This window comes from Elephas maximus, chromosome 14 (assembly GCF_024166365.1).
Source record: "Elephas maximus indicus isolate mEleMax1 chromosome 14, mEleMax1 primary haplotype, whole genome shotgun sequence".
Taxonomy (NCBI): Eukaryota; Metazoa; Chordata; class Mammalia; order Proboscidea; family Elephantidae; genus Elephas; species Elephas maximus.
This window is the reverse complement of record NC_064832.1, coordinates 89947401-89965802: the sequence shown is the minus strand read 5'-3', so window position 1 is coordinate 89965802 and position 18402 is coordinate 89947401.

The following is an 18402-nucleotide window of genomic DNA, read 5'->3' as shown; positions in this document are numbered from 1 at the left end:
TGTTATCTCACCTGCCCCATAACAATTCGTACAGCTATAAACATTCTCAAGGATTTTTCCTTGTACACATGTGCGGGAGTTTCTCCAGAATATATCCTAGAAGCATAATTGCTAGAATGTAGATAGATTTCCATCTTCAACTTTTATTTCTACCTCCACTGACCATTCAAGTCAATTCCAACTCATGGCAACCCCAAGTATCTCACAGTAGAACTGTGCTCCATAGTGTTTTCAATGGCAGACTTTTTGGAAGTAGATCTCCAGCCAGGCCTTTCATCCAAGGAGGCTCTGGGTGGATTTGAATCACCAGTCTTTTAGTTAGCAGCCAAATGTGTTAACCATTTGCACCATCCAGGTGCATAGTATGCCACTATGCTGATGTTATTGTAGACAGTGGGCTGTTAACACTGTAAATGCCGAGTTCTTAATTGAAGTGCCATGGTTTGCCTACTTTTGGAAGTAGATAGATAATATTAAATTGCTTTCCAAAGTAGTTGTAGCAGTTTACAGTCCCACTAGCAGTGTGTGAGTCCTCATTGCTCCACTTCGTAACACTTAGTATTGTGGTGGTATCAGAATCCTTGTTTCTCTTTTGATCAGTCGGCTAGATGTAAAAGTATCGCATTACTACTGATTTGTATTTTCTGATTACTAATGAAGTTGAGCACCTTTTCATGTGTTTATTGGCCACTTGAGTTTTTGTCTACAATGAAACTCATACCTTTTGCTCATTTACCTATTAATTTGATTGACTTTTTATAGTTTATTTTTTGTTCTTTATATATTCTGGATCATAATCTTCTGTTGATTATTTATGTTGCAGGTACCTTCCCCCCAGTTTTGGGTTTGTCTTTATATGGTCATTTGATAAAGAGTCCTTATTTTAACATAGCCAAAGTTATCAAGCTTTTACTAAATGATTTGTACTTTTGAGGTCTTATTAATTCAAGACCCAATTATTTTCTCCTTTGAATTTTTTTTTGATATGAAGTGTTTTCATTAATGAAGGCATGCTGATTAAAGGACCAATTCAGAATTTTTGTTATGAGTTACAGATTTTGATACCTGTTATCTGGGATAATGTATGTCCCAGTGGACCCTGGATAATATAAATTCTGCCAGTATACATCAATGACAAAATCGATGTTTTAATTTTATTTTTTGAAAATTTGCAAAACCTTAAGGGACCTGGAAATGACTGTACATACATTTTATTCTAGTCTTCTTCTTCTTAGCCTTTTTATTATTTTTCATGAAAATTTTCAAAACATGGTACAATGCATTCTTCCTTACTACTAAAGCAGTACCTATAGGCCAAGTAAATAAAATGAAAGGAACTTGAATCTCAGGAAAATTACCACTGCTATGTAGTCTTCATTATAACAAAAGCAGTACTAACAGCTAAGAAGCAGAAACAGCTGCCCTGGAATTCTGCAGAACTGCTCGCAGTGGCGCGTTCCACCTGCCACACATGGAAGCAGTAATGGGGCCCTAAGATTGAATATAGGGTGAGGATGACTTACAGGAGTTCCAGTCTCTTGAAAAGTACCGCTGCAATGCATTATTTCTTGTTTCAAAGGCAATATTTGCTGTTCAGAAGCCAGAAAAGAAGGGAACCAGTAACACCTGGAATCAATGAATGGTCTCAAGGAGAACATGGCCGCTACGACTGAATGAAGGCTGGCAAATAGCTTCTTCTCTCTGTAAGTACATTCTTACGAGAACATCCAAAAAATAGTAACTGGGAAAAATAGTGAGGAGGCTTATCTCACACAAATAAAGGCAAGCCTGTCAAAGCTTTAGAAAATGTTCACACATACAGGACACATCACCCAAGACAATGCTCAGTCTACACAAAAATGAGGCTCCAAGTCAGGGTTCTTGAGTTACAATCATTTCCAAAGGCTCCCACCTTGAGGCAAAATGCATTAAAATCGGGAAACCTCCTTTCCAAAGAACTCCAGAGGCACAAAAAGTGGGTAGGATATTGTATGACCCATGGATTTTGAAAGGGTTTTGAAATCTGTCCACCTAGAGGAAAAAAATGCATTGCCCTTTACTTCCAAAATTTCAATATGTTGGCATTCACATTTAAGTTCTTAAAACATCTAGAGTAGATTTTTTTGTGTCTTGCGATTTGGGACCAATTTCATTTTCTATCTGGAAACATGTTTTTTAATATTTTTATTTAGTAATATCTTATTTCCCTATTGATCTACAGTGTTACCTCTGTCTGTCATATCAGGTATCTATATTTGTGTGGTTTGTTTCTGGGTTCTCTCCTCTGTTCTATCTACCTTGTTGTTTGCTTCTGCGCCAATAAAACACTTTCTTAATTACTCCATTTTTATAAATATGTCTTGAGATCTTGTTGGTGAGTTTCTTACCTTGCTCTTCTTTTTCGAGAGTGTCTGGTGATTTTTTTTTTTAATTCTTTGTTGTTCTGTATATATTTTAGAATTAACTCATCAGGTTATACACATACATATATATGCTTATTGGGAAGTTTATTGAAATTGCATTGAATCTGTAGATTAGCTTGAGGAAAGTGGACAACTTTGTAACATTGAGTCTTCATGTTGTTGAACATGGTATATCTCTCCTTTTATTTAACCCATCATTAATGTCCTTCAGTAAAGAAAGTAAAGTATTTGATCCATAAAGGTCTTTTAACATTCTTTGTAAGATTTATTCCTAAATTTAGAACTCATTTGTAACATCTGTTTTGTACATACAAGTTTTCCCATTTTTCTTGCATGTACATATAGTTTTTCTTCTTTTTTGTCTTTTTTTGAATTGAATTTTTTTTTCATGATTCAATTTTTCCACTCTACTAAATTTGAAGTTACACATTTTTTGGATTGTTTAATGGTTACTGTAGAAATTCTAACGTATATTTAACTTAATACATAAAATTAATCAATGTCTACTCTTTTTCTGAACTATATAAGAATCTAAGTTGTTTTAACACTAATAACTCCTTTTTTGGCCTATGTTATTACTTTATTTTTATTCTGTTTTATTTTTAGTACCACACATTAGATTTTTAGTCCCACAAATTGTAGCTCCACAAGTATTATTATTATAACTATATTACCATTATTATTTACTGTCATTGTTTACCTGTTTTTCCCCTTGCTATTCTATTTTGTATCTCAGTTCTTTTCACTTAAGATTACTTTTCTTCTTCCAAGTAATATCTTTATTCTGTGCTTGTTTTTAAAAGATGTATATACAATTATTAAAAACAAAACAAAAAACCCAAACTCATTGCTATTGATGTGATTCCAACTCACGGCGCCCCACAGGACAGAGTAGGACTGCCCCATAGGGTTCCCAAGGAGCAGCTGGTGGATTTGAACTGCTGACCTTTTAGTTAGCAGCTGATCTCTTAACCACTGAGCCACCAAAAACCAAAAATCCAAACCCACTGCCGTTGAGTTGATTCCAACTCATAGTGACCCTATGGAACAGAGTAGAACGGCCCGATAGAGTTTTCAAGAAGCATCTGGCAGATTCGAACTGCCGACCTCTTGGTTAGCAGCTGCAGCACTTAACCATTATGCCACCAGGGTTTCCACTGAGCCACCACCAATTATAAGTAGACAATTATTTTGACTTAATATTTGAAGATATAATTCCACTTTTTTCCATTGTTACTGTTGAGAATTCAACGGCCAGATTTTTCATTTATATGTAGGTTAATCTGTGTTTTCTGTTTGGCTGGTTTTAAGATTCTCTTTGGCTGGTTTTAAGATTCTCTTTGGCTTTGGTTTAAGCAGTTTTACTTTGACTTTCCAAATGTGAATTTCTTTTTAGCTTGTTCAGGATTCACTGGGTTTCTTGAATTTTATGATTCATCTATTTTATCAATGATGGAAAATTATTAGTTCCTTCCCTATCCAGGCATTACCTCTGTTCCCATCCCTTCTTCTGTAACTCTGATAAGAGCTACTTTTTAGTCTGTTTCTCAACCTCTCTTTAATGTTTTTCATCTCTTTGTGTGTGCTGCATTCTGGGTAATTTTTTCAGACATATATTCTAGTTTAATAGTTTTCCCTTCGTCTATGTGTTATTTAACCCATCCACTGAGTTTCTAATTTCTATTACTATAGAAATTACTATTACTGTAATTTTTTTTTAATTTCTAAAAGTTCTAATTCATTCTTTTTCAAGTCTTCTGGGTTTCTAATCTCTTTTTCTTTAGTTGTAATTCAAAAGCCCTATTTTCCTTTTTTAAAAGTATTAAACTTTTAGTTTATATTCTATATCTAATTATTCTCATACCTGTAATTTTGCAGGCCCGATTTTGTTTTTTGTTTTGTTTCCCTGAGGACTCTTTCACTCATGGTGCTTTGTTAAAAACATGTGCTTTGTGAAAGCATGCAACATTATTTGTGGAAATGTTTTGAGGCATGAGTTGATAATTTATTCCCACAGAGAGAATTTATATTTCATTTTGCCTGTTGCTTAGGGTAGCTATCAACCCAGGATCACTAAATTCTCAGATTTTTCTAGCCATCCAATTCTAGCCAGTGTGGATTCTGATCCTAAACCCAAGTGATTGTAAGCTCACCTAGGAATTCTCGGTGACTTCTTTTTGCTCCTTTACTCAGATCCAGGGTTGAGACAGGACATTTCCTTATTACTAATGGGCGAGGGGTTGGGGAGGTAGGATTGGGTTGTAGGAAGCAAAGCAGTACTTTTGATTTTTCCCATTGAAATCATTGCTTTGTGGTAGGTCAGCTTTATGCAGGGTTCCCTGATCCAACTTGTACTAGTATCGTCCACTCACGGCACCTCAGGAATTAAGCTCTAGGGCACCATAAATCCCTGAGGATAACCATTGGCTTCAGAGATGACTTATGTTTCTGTATTTCTGCTTTATCCTTATTTTTTTGGCATCTAAAGATTTCCTTTACTTTTCTTTACCCACTCAGGCATGTAATTTAAAATATTTTTCAGGTATTTTTCGAGCATCTTTAGGTGTTTAGTTCCAGGTGAGTTGTGTAGAAGACTGTCTTAGTTCTCTAGTGCTGCTATAACGGAAATACCACAAGTGGGTGGCTTTAACAAACAGAAATTTATTTTCTCACAGTTGAGGAGGCTAGAAGTCCCAATTTATGGTGCTGGCTCTAGGGGAAGACTTTGTCTGTCTAAATGTTTTGGGGGAAGGTCTTTGTTTCTTGGCTCCTGGGTGACCATCATGTGACATGGCATCCATCTTGCTACCTCTCTGCTTGCTTAATCTTCTCCTTTTATATCTCAAAAAAGATTGGGTCAAGACACACCCTACACTAATACTGTCTCATTAACATAACATAACAAAGAAAATTTATTCCCAAATGAGATTGTAACCACAGGTATAAGGGTTAGGATTTTCAACACATGTTTTTGGGAGACACAATCCAGTCAGTAACAGATACCTAATCTACCCTATGCCAGAAATAAAAGTAGTCAAATACTGTAAATGAAACAATTACTTTTAAAATACCAAATAGGTTATCAGACAAAAAAAAAAATAACCAAATTTATTTTGAATGAGAGGAAGACTGGAATTTCAGATATGTGCAAATTTTTCTGTGCTGCTTAATCTCAATTCATGTATAGTTTCATTTGGTAAGTAGTTGCATATTTTTAGTGGCATGAACGCTCTCTTAAATAATAATAAAAAAGACTTTCAGATATAGTATCTTCTTTTTTTCGTACATCCTATTTTTCTTCATCATAATCTGAGTTGAATTCTCAGAAAAGGTATACTTGTTTCTGTACTTAAGATGAAAATCCAACAATTTAAAACAAAACAAAAAACCCAACAATTAAATGAGATTTTAACTAGATTTCTCAAACGTTAGGAGAAAGCATTAATACCACCTAATTTGCTGGTACCTTGAGTTCAGGGCTCAGTGAGAGTGTTGAAGAAGATTCTTCCAAAGACCTACTAACTAGTGATTGGAATTAAATAAGCAATTCTGCTTATTAACTAGTAATTGGAATTAAATAAGCAATTCTGCCTGTTAAGTTGTTATTTGTCTCTTCCTTTGACAGCCAGAATTTTTTGGATTTTGATGGCTTTCAGATGAAAACACATATTAAAGTCTCCTGTCTTACATGAAAATTCAGAGGATTAGAACCCGAGACGGAAAACAGAGAAAGTTACTGCAGCTGTCTCGTGCACAGGACTGCTTTTAGGGCTTATTTTCTCTTTGAGGGGAGGGGGTGGGGAGACATGATTTCAGTGGAGGAATTCAGCAAAACTTTGTTCCCATTGTCAAAATCATTAACCCATAAAAAAAAAAAAATTGCTGTTGAGTCAATTCTGACTCATAAACAACCCTACAGGACAGAGTAGAACTACCGCATAGGGTTTCCAAGGAGTGGCTGGTGGATTCGAACTACTGACCTTTAGGTTAGCAGTTGAGCTCTTAACCACTGTACACCAGGGCTCCAAAATTACTAAGAGATACTGAACTTTAAATGTTTTTTGAGGTTTTCTACAGCTTCCTGAAATTCAAACAGCAATTAGTGGGAGCAGAGGAGGGGGCATCGATTGTGATTAAGCATAGTGACCCTATAGGACAGAGTAGGGCTGTCCCATAGGGTCTCCAAGGAGGGGCTGGTAGATTCAAACTGCTGACTTTTGGTTAGCAGTCAAACTCTTAACCAGTGCGCCACCAGGGCTCCATAACTAATCATGGGAATTATAAAAGGGGAAAGAATTAAGCTGCAAAGACAGAAGTATTAGAAATAGCCAGCTTAAATCATAGAACACACAGCTATCAAGCCGTATCACTAAATCATCACATGAATCATCTTGGAACTTGAATTAAAAAGATTTCTTCCACTGCTTAGTAAATGTAAAAAGATAATTCCAGCAGTTAAGGCCTTGTAAAACTGATTTGGGGGCGGGGTGGGGAAGTACAGAGGAAGGAAGCTTGTAGAAAAGTGGGCTTTGGGACACTGAGGTAGAGAAATGGAAAAACTTTTTTCCTTCCTCACCTTTTTGAGGTACACATTAAAGGAAAAAATACACACACACACACACACAGGCTTTTTTTTTTTTTTTTTTTTTGCACCTGTTTGCTTCTTCTTCAAGAGCTTATAGCAAAGATAATAACTATAATCAAAATAAAACCCAAAAAACCCGTTGCCATCAAGTCAATTTCTACTTGTAGCAATCCTACAGGACAGAGTTGAACTGCCCCATAGGGTTTCCAAGGCTGTAAATCTTTACAGAAGCGACTGCTACACCTTTCTTCCACGGGGTGGCTGGTGAGTTCCAGCTGCCCACCTTTTAGTTAGCAGCCGAGCTCTTAACTACAGCACCACCAGGGTTTCCCCGGAGCTCCTAGCTACCATTTAGGTTTCACTTACTCTAGTCTTTGCTATTCACAGTGTAATCCCTTTACATACGTTACCACATTTTGTTCTCATAAAATCATGTGGAATAAGAATTATCACCCCTCTTTCACAGATAAGAAGAATGAGGCCCAGAGAGATGAAACAATTTTCCCAAGAGGAGAAGGCCAACCTCAAACTCCAAGCTCGAAAGCATTTTCTCCATCTACCTATACTACATTGTCTCCCAGAGACCCAAACTCGAAAACCAAACCCATTGCCGTCAAATCAGTTCCAACTCATGGTGAGGCTATAGGACAGAGTGGAACTGCCCCATAGAGTTTCCAAGGAACGCCTGGTGGATTTGAGCTGCCAGCTTTCTGGTTAGCAGCTATAGCACTTAACCAGTACGCCACCAGGATTTCCTCCCAGAGGTGGGGGGAAGGATGCTTGCCCAATGTGTTTAAAGGTATAGATCTATGCAAGAAGAGGAATTCATGAGTCACACTGCTGTGTCTCACCCCTCAAACCTTCCATGGTCCTTACCTCAGGCCCTTTCTCCCATCTAATTTCTCCTTTTTTTTCTCACCTAGTTACAATCCAAACATCTTCTCCAGGGGAGGCAGAGTAGGGCAGTGGTTACATATATAGATTTCTTCCAAAAAACCAAACCAAACCCACTGCTATTAAGTCAATTCCAACTCATAGCGACCCTATAGGACAGTTGAACTGGCCCATAGAGTTCCCAAGGAGCACCTGGTGGATTTGAACAGCCACACTTTTAGTTAGCAGCCATAGCACTTAACCACTCTGCCTCCAGGGTTTCCATAGGTTTCTTAGTCACATTAATTTAGGTTTAATCCCAACCCTTCCATTGACTACCTGGTGTGACCTTGGGAAGTTACTTAAAATTTCCTGAGCCTCATTTTGCTCCATTTTAAAAATGAGAGTAAGCAGTGTGTACCCCTATTGATTTGTGACCATGTGGTTCAGACCAAGAATTGCATTTAAAGTGTGACTTCAAAAAAGAAGGAAAAAATGGCAATAATTTTCTTGTTTTTCTTGCAGTAATGTAAAAGGGATTTATTAGAGTGTGGCAATATTTCTTGGATTTCCTTTTCTCTGTTTCTAAATCCCACACTTTCTAAAGCCCTCCCCACACCTCCCTCCACATGTAAAACCCCTCACCAAATCTCAGTCCTGTCAACTTCCAGCATAGACAGACTTTTACACTCTTTCCTTTCTTCTCTCCTGTCTAGCCCGTCCTCTTCCAACTCAAAGTGGTTCTCAAAGTGTGGCCCATGGGGCAGCAGCCTAAGCATTACCTGGAAACCTGTTAGAAATATGAGTTTTTGGGCCTCACCCAGACCTATTGAGTCAGAAACTCCAGGGGTGGGGCCCAGCAGTCTGCTTTCCAGGTGATTCTGATGGACCCTGAAGTTTAAGAACCTCTGGTATAAATTGATTTTATCTCTTTTATTTAGAACTTTCCCTGTTTCCTCTCAGAATCCATTCAGATTGGTACAGTCCTTCTCACTCTAATTCTGTATCAGAAAAGTCTAGACGTTGATGTGGCAAATAGTACAGACTCCCTATGACTAGGAGTGTGCGTGAGGGTGGAGACGGCAGGGGGGTGTTGTGACTGCAGGATTCTCTTTAGGGGAGGGAGATCTGTGAACTCTGCCAGCCTAATACCTTTTATTATATCACAGATACCTACCTCCTAAACTGGTGTGAGGATTATAATGAGGTAATACATGTAGAACTCAGAGGAAGTGCTAAGTAAGTGTCATCCATTATTATGAAAGGTTGCTGGGTGGTGCAAACGGTTTGCATTCGACTACTAACAGAAAGGCTGGTGGTTTGAATCCACCCAGAGGCACCTGGAAGAAAGGCCAGGCCATCTACTTCTGGAAGATGACAAAACAAACAAACAAACCCGTTGCCATCAAGTCAACTCATAGCAACCCTACAGGACACGTAAGAGCTGCCCCATAGGGTTTCCAAGGCTTTACAGAAGCAGACTGCCATGTCTTTCTTCTGCAGAGCAACTGGTAGGTTCCAGCTGCTCACCCTTTGGTCAGCGGCCGAGCCCAAGCCGTTAGCCACTGCACCACGACGACTACTTCCGTAAGATTACATTCACTGAAAACCCTAGGGCACAAATTCTACTCTGAAATATGTAGGGTCTCCATGAGTCAGAATCATGGGTTTGGTTTGGTTTATCATTCCTAGGAAAGCGAGGATACTGGAATGAGGATGACCAAGCACCTCGATTTGCCTAGTTTTAGCACTGAGAGCCTTGTGTCCCGGCAAACCCCTCAGCCTCAGGGGAAACAAGTAGTCCTGGGTTTTCAGGTTTTGTGGAGGTGGGGTAGGGAGGAGGAAAACTGACTGAATTCCTATTTTTCGGAATCAAATGACAACCTCCTTCTGTCACAGGCCCAGAAAGTTTCCTGTTTCTACCCTATTTTCCCCTCACATTGCCACCTGTCTGTAATAAAAAAATAAATAAAAAAAAAAAAGCTAACTCTTGCCCTGGGAACAGAAATCAGCACTTTAGGTTTGAGGAGGGTGGGCTAATGTGTGAGTTGACCTTTGTGTTCTCTGCAACACTCAGCAGTTACCAGTAGAGGTCACACTTCACATTACCATTATCATGGTCTGTAATCCAGAATTTCCCTCCTAAACCACACAAGGAGCCCTGGTGGTGCAGTGGTTAAGAACTCTGCTGTTAACCAGAAGGTGAGCAGTTCAAATCTACCAGCTGCTCCTTGGAAACCCTATGGGGCAGTTCTGCTCTGTCCTAGAGACCTGCTACGAGTCGGAATCGACTCAATGGCAATGGGTTTTGTTTTGTTTGGAACCACACAGGTTTTCTGCCTCCCCTTGAATTTTAGTACATTGGCCTTCCAGACTTAGATGTGTATTTTTCCTTCCTTCCTCCCTCACTCCCTTTCTTTCTCCTTCCCTCACCCCCATTTCTTCTCTCTTTTCTCTCCCCCTTCTTTCTATCTTCTTTTGGTTTTCATTTCTGATCTTAGGTGCGGAAGGTTGAGTTAATCATCCTCCTTAGTTCACTAGACCACATTCTCTCTGGATCAATGATGCTGCTCTCATGTTTATTTCTTTTTATCCCCTCTGCAATTTCTGTTCCCTCTCTTCCATGAGCTACCCTTCTAGTGGGCTCACTGTGTCTTCTTTTGGTATGCACTCTTTAAAAACGTGCATTTTTGTTTTGTGTACAGGTTTTATTAATTGACAGAAATGGTGACAGATTTTGTGATGGACAACCCTTCTTGCTTTCCTAGGCTGAGCCCCACTTGGTCACAAAACCTTGTTTTAGTATGCTATTGTCACGTAGTGTTCCTCCTCCACCTCCCTGTCTCTGTGTATCTTCTTTTTTACAAGGACAGCAGTCATATAGTATTAGTACACCCCTACTCCCGTATGACTTCACATAAACCTAAATGATAACACCTTCAAGGACCCTATTTCAAAACAAGATCACATTCCCAGGTACCAGGGGCTAGGACTTCAACATATCTTTTTGGAGGATGCAAGTCAGTGTATAACAGGCACCAGTAGGTGAAAATATGACAGCTTGACTATGAAAGGTAACTCTTTTTAAAGAGTCCTTGAGTTGGATGGGAGTCCCTGGGTGGTGCAAATGGTTAACCTGCTTGCCTGCTAACTCAAAGGTTAGAGGTTCAGTTCTACCCCAAGACACCTTGGAGGAAAGGCCTGGTGATCCACTTCTAAAAACTCAGCCATCGAAAGTCCTATGGAGCATGGTTCTACTCTGACACACATGGGGTTGCCACGAGTCAACTCGACAGCAGCTAGTTTGGTGAGGTGGATGGCTTAAAAGCCTCTGGGATTTCCTATGCTCATTTATCAGTTCAGTCCAAAATTCTACCACCAAACCCTTCCCTTACTGCCTCTGTCTTTATCAGCCTTGCTTACCATCTATCTCTGGCCTGTACGTTGAACATTTGCCAGGAAACTGCCAGCTTCCCGCTTCATGATGTAAGAAACTCTCTTTTGGCTTCTACTTCTACATAATGCTCTTATGCACATAATAAATCTTAGTATTTTAAGCATCAATAAGATAAAAAAAAGTTGACCGTGCAAATGGAAAGAAAGTAAATCTCTAGGGGGGTGCTTTCATATTTTAGGTCTTGAATTACCTGGAAAAATTTATTCTCTTGATTATGCGTGGACTCAGAGGAAGATTAATCTTTTAAGCCCTTTGCTCAAGATATCACAGCCATCAGATATCCTTGAGTAAAGAAGTCTGATTGAGAAACAGTGAGATTGCTGACACTGGCCGGATAAGGAGGTGTAAAGCTGTCTTACATCTTCACAAGTTTCTACACCTCCCTGAAAGAGCTAACTCATCATTAACAACAAATATATTTCTCGTTCGGTGTCACTGAAAGTTATCTAGCATCACGAGGTGTTCCTGCCTCCACCTATTTCTCTGACATTATACTAATATAATCACAAGCCATGATTATAGTTTAGCTGCAGAAAATTATAAAATACGTTGCCTTGCCAAATGTGTTTTCACTTTGGTACACTCGTTTTAAAGTGGCTTTTCAAAGCACATATAATGGACTCATTACCGGCTGTAAATTGAATACCCACCACCACCCAGTGCCATCGAGTCGATTGAGCTCTGCTAATGCAATCAGTGCTGGGAGAAATGAACAAAAAGGCAACCCAGGATTGTGGTAGTATCGAAAACTGTTGTGGAATTATTCAACACTTCATTCAAAAACATAACCCGATGCATGGTGCTAGGTACACAGTGGGGCAGAAAGTCCAGATTTATAAAATTGAATTGAATTCCGTAAAGCTGATGTTTTCACCCCATTTCTTACTTCTCACTTTCAAGTTTGTCAGTCGGCACCACCAGAAGTGAATCAAGTTGCTTGATTTTGGCTTTTGCCCAAGATGGAAAGACTCATGCCTTTCTACTTATAAATAAACAAGCTCATGCCTTTCTACTTATAAATAAACAAACAAAAAAATAGGAGCAGTTGTTCTAAGCATTCTTGTTTGCTCTAAAGTCTGGCAAGATCTTCCACTAGGTTCAGACGAGTGTGAGCTCAGCCAGTTGTCTTCATGTTTGATGTTCCTCAGATCTGCCCTGGAATGCACAGGACGGAGGCTCTTTTTGTATGCTCCAGTAGATCCCCAGGACTGTGGGTGGGAGCCTGGAGCTATGCTCAAACTTCAGGCTTCCATCCCAAACACAGCATTAACGTAGTCACCCCGCCACTTCAGAGGAGGCCAACCCTTACGGCAGCAGCCAGCCTTCATCGTGGGCTCCCAGTTCAACTGCAACATGAAGCTCAAACAAGCAGGGACAATCACATAAAACAATCACAAACACTTTCAACACCAGCCTTTCTGTTCTTACAATGCACGTTTTCTTCTCTTTGTTGTGAACTGTAACACACAGAGAAAGGAGTCTAAAAATAATGTACAACACTGTTTTATCACACGCTTGCTAAGAGAAGGCTGGCTGGCCCTGGCAGAGAGCTACGCTGCTCCAATCCTCATTAATGGCCTACCCATTTGTATTTACACATTTGCCTTCTAATTCCATGTCCACTTCCAAATTTTGGTTTCTCACAGACATCAGTTATCCAGCCCAGGTATTTGTCTCCTCACTTCTCAACATGAGTCTGGGCTTAACTTTTATTTTTATACATTCCAGATTCCACATTCCACGTTCCTTCTATCTTTACTCTTTCCCTCTTTATTGTCATTGGTTGACACCCTTTGGATTTTATCACTCAGACTGCCTCCCCAACTCATCCCATAGCATCCAAGTCTGGGGAGAATCCTCTAGAACTGTATGTAATATCCACACCTTCCTTAGAAACCATTTTAATTAAGGCGCATATTGCTGTCAGCTTCCTAGTTAATGGTCGCAGAGAAAACCTCCTTAACTTCCCTTGAGAAACTTTCTGACTTCTTTAGGAAGATTAAAGATCTTTCGAAGGAAATGTTTATGCTAGTTCAATATTTTACGCCACTTGACAGCTCCTTCCAGAATGATTCCTCATCCCTGGATTACTTGTCAAAACTTCATCCTCTCTCCACATATCTTTCAGAATTAATAGGGATTTCAATAAATTCTAGACAGGATTTTAGATGATAATTTCATAACTATATCATCATTTTGTGCTAGAACTTCCTCTTCTTGATTATTTTGCCATGATTCAGAGCTGTACCTAGAATTTGAAAACATAATTATATTTTATATAGCGACAGCTTGGCATTTGGGGCTGGTCCCACTGTCAAACTATATACAGCAATGTACTATGAGCAAGAGGCTGGGGAGGCTGGAGTGAAGAGGAGACTATGATAGACTCGGCTTTTATAAATGGTGCCAAGGATGGCATTAACTTTAAGAAGGATGGTGCTGTGATGGTAGGGAACACCTGTGGATGTAATCCCTTTTGGGAATAGGGTTTTCTTTGTTATATTAATGAGTCCATCAGTGTAGGGTGTGTCCTAAACCTAATCACTTCTGAGTTGTATAGGTTTTTAACATTTTATTGAGGTATAATATACCATTGGAGTCCCTGGATGGTACAAATGGTCAGTGTGTTCGGTTGCTAACCCAAAGGTTGGAGGAAAGGTTGGAGGTTCCAGTCTACCCAGAGACACCTTGGAAGAAAGGTCTGGTGATCTACTGCTGAAAAATCAGCCACTGGAAACCCTATGGAGCACAGTTCTACTCTGACACACATGGGGTTGCCATGAGTCAGAATCGACACCATGGCAACTGGTGTTTATAACATACCATTAGGAAATGAACGTGTGTGATTTGTTGAGTGTCCACTAACTGAGCACAACGGGCACCCCATAAATGCTCCTGCTTGCTCTTCCAGTCTGCCTGACACGTCTCATCTGATAAATGTCCAAGTTACATGTCAGCTGTGGCCCATGAGTTCCAGTATCAACTGGTGTACTTTTCCTGGGGGTGTGGAAGGGGGTCAGCACTGCCCTCTTTAAGATCCCTCTCCTTTCAAGCACTACCTAAAAACTTTCTGTTGCCCCAGGATGTTTATTGGCTGCTGGCCAGTAAATGCTGGATTTATAACCCATGTGGGGGCTAACTCTGATTTGAGGGAAGACTTGTTTAACCCCCACAGACAGAGGCAACTTGCATTTGGTGGGGTGCAGGGAAAGCTCTCCATCCACACCTGCTGATTAGCGTGGGGCCTGTGATATGTAATAAGTGATGTTGGGTGTCTCTTTGGGATGAGAAATACATTTTTTTAATAACCTTGGAGAAGGTGTATCTTTTTTGCCTGCTAGATGGAAGGCCCAGAACCTTTACCTTTTATAAAGTCTTCCAGATACACAGCAGGACAGTGTAAGTCAAAGTCGTGATAGAGGCAGAAGTCGGTTTTTGCCCTGACTCCCAACCTCACCACCATCTTCTTTTCTTTCCCCTCTCCCGTTCTCTTTGGCAGCCTCACCCATCATCAGCATCACCACACACACTCCCTTTTCCCCTCCACTCCAAGCCGGCTCTCTGGAGAGAATCAGAGCGACCTTATAAGACAGCAGAGTAGAATTGCTCCATAGAGTTTCTGAAGAATGCCTGGTGGATTTGAACTGCCAACTTTTTGGTTAGCAACCGTAGCACTTAACCACTACGCTGTCTCTGAATGTTAGTGTGGATTAAAGCCTGTGTGTTACACCTTTTAAACTGAAAGGTTGGAGGTTTGAGTCCACCCCAGGCATAAATATTTCCAAGCTCCCCTAAAGGACTGTGTAAAGCCGACACCCGCTCACCTCCATCACTCTAAATAAAATATATGTTTGCTAAGCAAATGCAGCTTCCAGACAGCCTCCCAGCCCCACCCCCAACAGAGTGTTGTCCCTAAGCCCCTCCCACATGGAAATTCTGGAGCCCCCATGGCCTAACCCTTACCTGTACTTGCTGCATGGAGAATTATCTGGATGCAATGGTAGCCTTCAAGAGTACCACCCAGGTGAGGTATCCTGTGGGTCACGGAACAGAAAGACTACCAGTCTAAAGGTTAACATGCTTGGGATAGCGTGCAAGCGGGATGGAAGGACCACAATGCCTGGATCCCAGATGTTATGGATTGAGTTGTGTCTTCCCCAAAATAAGTATTGGAGTTCTAATCCCTATACCTGTGGATATAATCCCTTTTGGGAACAGGGTTTTCTTTGTTGTATTAATGAGACCATCAGTGTAGGGTTTGCCCTAATCCCAGTTGCTTCTGAGTTCGAAGCAGCAGCACAGACGCAAGCAAGCACAAGGAGGGATGGGGTGAGGGTTGGGGAGAGCGATGCCATGAGAGTTTCACTAAGGAATGGGGGAACACTGGGGCTACAGGAGCTGAGACAAGGATCTACTCCCGGAGCCCACAGAGAGAGAGAGCCTTCCCCTAGAGCCAGTACCCTGAATTCAGACTTCTAGCACTCTGAGTGAATAAATTTCTGTTCTTTAAAGCCACCCACTTGTGGCGTTTCTGGTACAGCAGCAATAGGAAGCGAAGACACCATGCCACACCAACTCGTGTCGTGTGTCTGTTTCTTTGTTCTATCAGTCTCCTTTGCTGGCAGTGTGGATATGAGAACCAGGGTCGAGGTTTCAGCAAAGGGTCCCCACAGATGAGGGGTGTCTCAGCCTAACGCGCCACTTGCCCTGTCAGAGAGACCAGGGACAAGGTACGCCTGGCCACAGCTGTAGCTTGCTGATTAGCCAGCCTGCTGAGCAGTTCTGGGTTTATCTCTTTCCTGGGCAGTGCATACTGGGGGCCAGAATGTCTGAGTGTCACCAGTATGTGGTTGATGTAGGCACGGCATAGTTGACAGAGGAAGCATGATGACTTGATCTTTCCATCTTTTTATCTATAAGGAACATTGTCGTGTGTTCCGTTGTATATTCTATTTGTTACATTTATCCTTAACATGTCTTGGAGCCCTGGTGACACAGTGGTTAAGAGCTTGGCTGCTAACAAAAAGGTCAGCAGTTAGAATCCACCAGCCGCTCCTTGGAAACCCTCTGGGGAAGTTCTACTCTGTCCTACAGGGTCATTATGAGCCGGAATCAACTCGACAGCAATGGGTTCGGTTTTTTATTTTAATATGTCTTACAGATGACCAACTTAGTTTCTAACCATATTTAACACATCTTACTAGTTTTGCCTTTATTACATAAGCTTACTATCTGTATATAATACTCATGAGTTTCAACTATCCTGCATATTTTTATTGTCTTTTATAGAACAATTAAATATCATCAACTAATACACAAAACAAGCTTTGGTCTCTATCAAAGAAATTCCCAACATTCACAATACAGCAGAATTTCAGGAAGAGCAAAGCACTTTAAGATTGTTCTGAAATCAACCCAGGCTGGCCATCAGCTCTGCCTAAGATAAGTCCCAGCTTCCACAGAGGAATCCTATCAAACCTAGGAGTAAGGACTATTAAATATGTAACCAGATTTTCATATTTGACACCTACTGAAATGGGGATATATGTGGTAGAGGGGCCTGTTTTCACAACGCTGTATATTTATGGGAAACCTTGGTGGCATAGTGGTTATGAGCTACTTCTGCTAACCAAAAGGTCAGTAGTTTGAATCCTCCAGGAGCTCCTCGGAAACTCTATGGGGCAGTTCTACTCTGTCCTATAGGGTTGCTACGAGTCAGAATCAACTCTCCAGCAATGGGTTTTTTTTTTTTTTAGTATATATTTATGAAAAGCGCTGTTATCACAATTCCCCATGCACTATTGTACTGCTGCGCCTTTGAATAACTCGGGAAAGGAGCCATCAGTACTGCGTCTGCAAGGGAATCCTCCTTCCAGCCCATTCTTGCTCCTGGAATCCTCCCTTTTTCTGTTTCTGTCGGCATGTGCCCTTGTTCCGGCCAAAGAAGTCAGTTAAAATAGGAACATGAATTTCTTTGAGCAGATGTGAATTAACGTTACTCTGTTTAAAAACAAAAACAAAAAAACCTGTTTCACCCAAAATAAAACGCTGGTGTGTTCCAAGTGATGTAATGTCGAGTCCTACAGTTGTCCTATTTAGCCACCAGATGGCGCACGTGCACCAGTAAGATCCGGGCTCCGGCGGCCAGGCTGTTCCGTAGGGCTGGGTCTGCAGCAGAAACGGTCAAATGGAGGGGTGGTGGCCCTGAGAAGGGAAAGGAGCAGAAACTTGAACCTCAGACTGTGGATGAAGGCTAAGGACACAGAGGAAAGGCTAAGAATCTGGACTTTGGGAAGGGGTGGATTATCCCATAGGCAAGGTAAACACAGTGCTTACCTCCCTTACCAGATGATGTGTAGTGAAATGGTTACCTTGCTTACTGGGTCATCGCCCCTGTCAGGGATTGTAAATTTGAAAAGAGGCTTTGGTTCTGTAGGAAGGTGCTGTGGGCTTGGGACAGAGACAGATGCCAGCCATACCTAGAAGCAGAGTCTTCGATGTGGTGAAAAAATGTGAAATTGTTCACTACAGGTGATCTGGTAAGCAAGGTAAGCACGGTGCTTACCTTGCCTGTGGAACGATCCACCCCTGCTTTGGGATCAAATAGCTTACTTTCCAATCCCAGCTTCACCACCTTCCTAGCACCGCAACTTCAGGTTTAGTTTAGTTTAGTTTCTTTTTGTAAAATAGAGACAAGAAGAGGACCTGGCTCAGTGTAGGTGGTCGTGGTGGGGGATAAATGGAATGCCGTCGAGCACCACGCAGAGTGCTAAGCATACCCTACACAGTAGTCTTCTGGGGCCTGGAACACAGTAGAAGTTCCAGCGTGTGTTACGTTTGTCAGGGGAGAACACACCTGAGACGCCATGGCACAAAGGACCTTTCAGCTCAGTCTCTAGCAGTTGTCTGCAGAAAGGGGAAACGAAAACCTTAATCCGTTCAAATGATTTATTCCTTCCAAACCAAACCCGCTGCCGTCAAGTTGATTCCAACTCACACCCACCCTGTCGTACAGAGTAGAGCTGCCCCACGGGGTTTCCAGGCTGTAATCTTTACGGGAACAG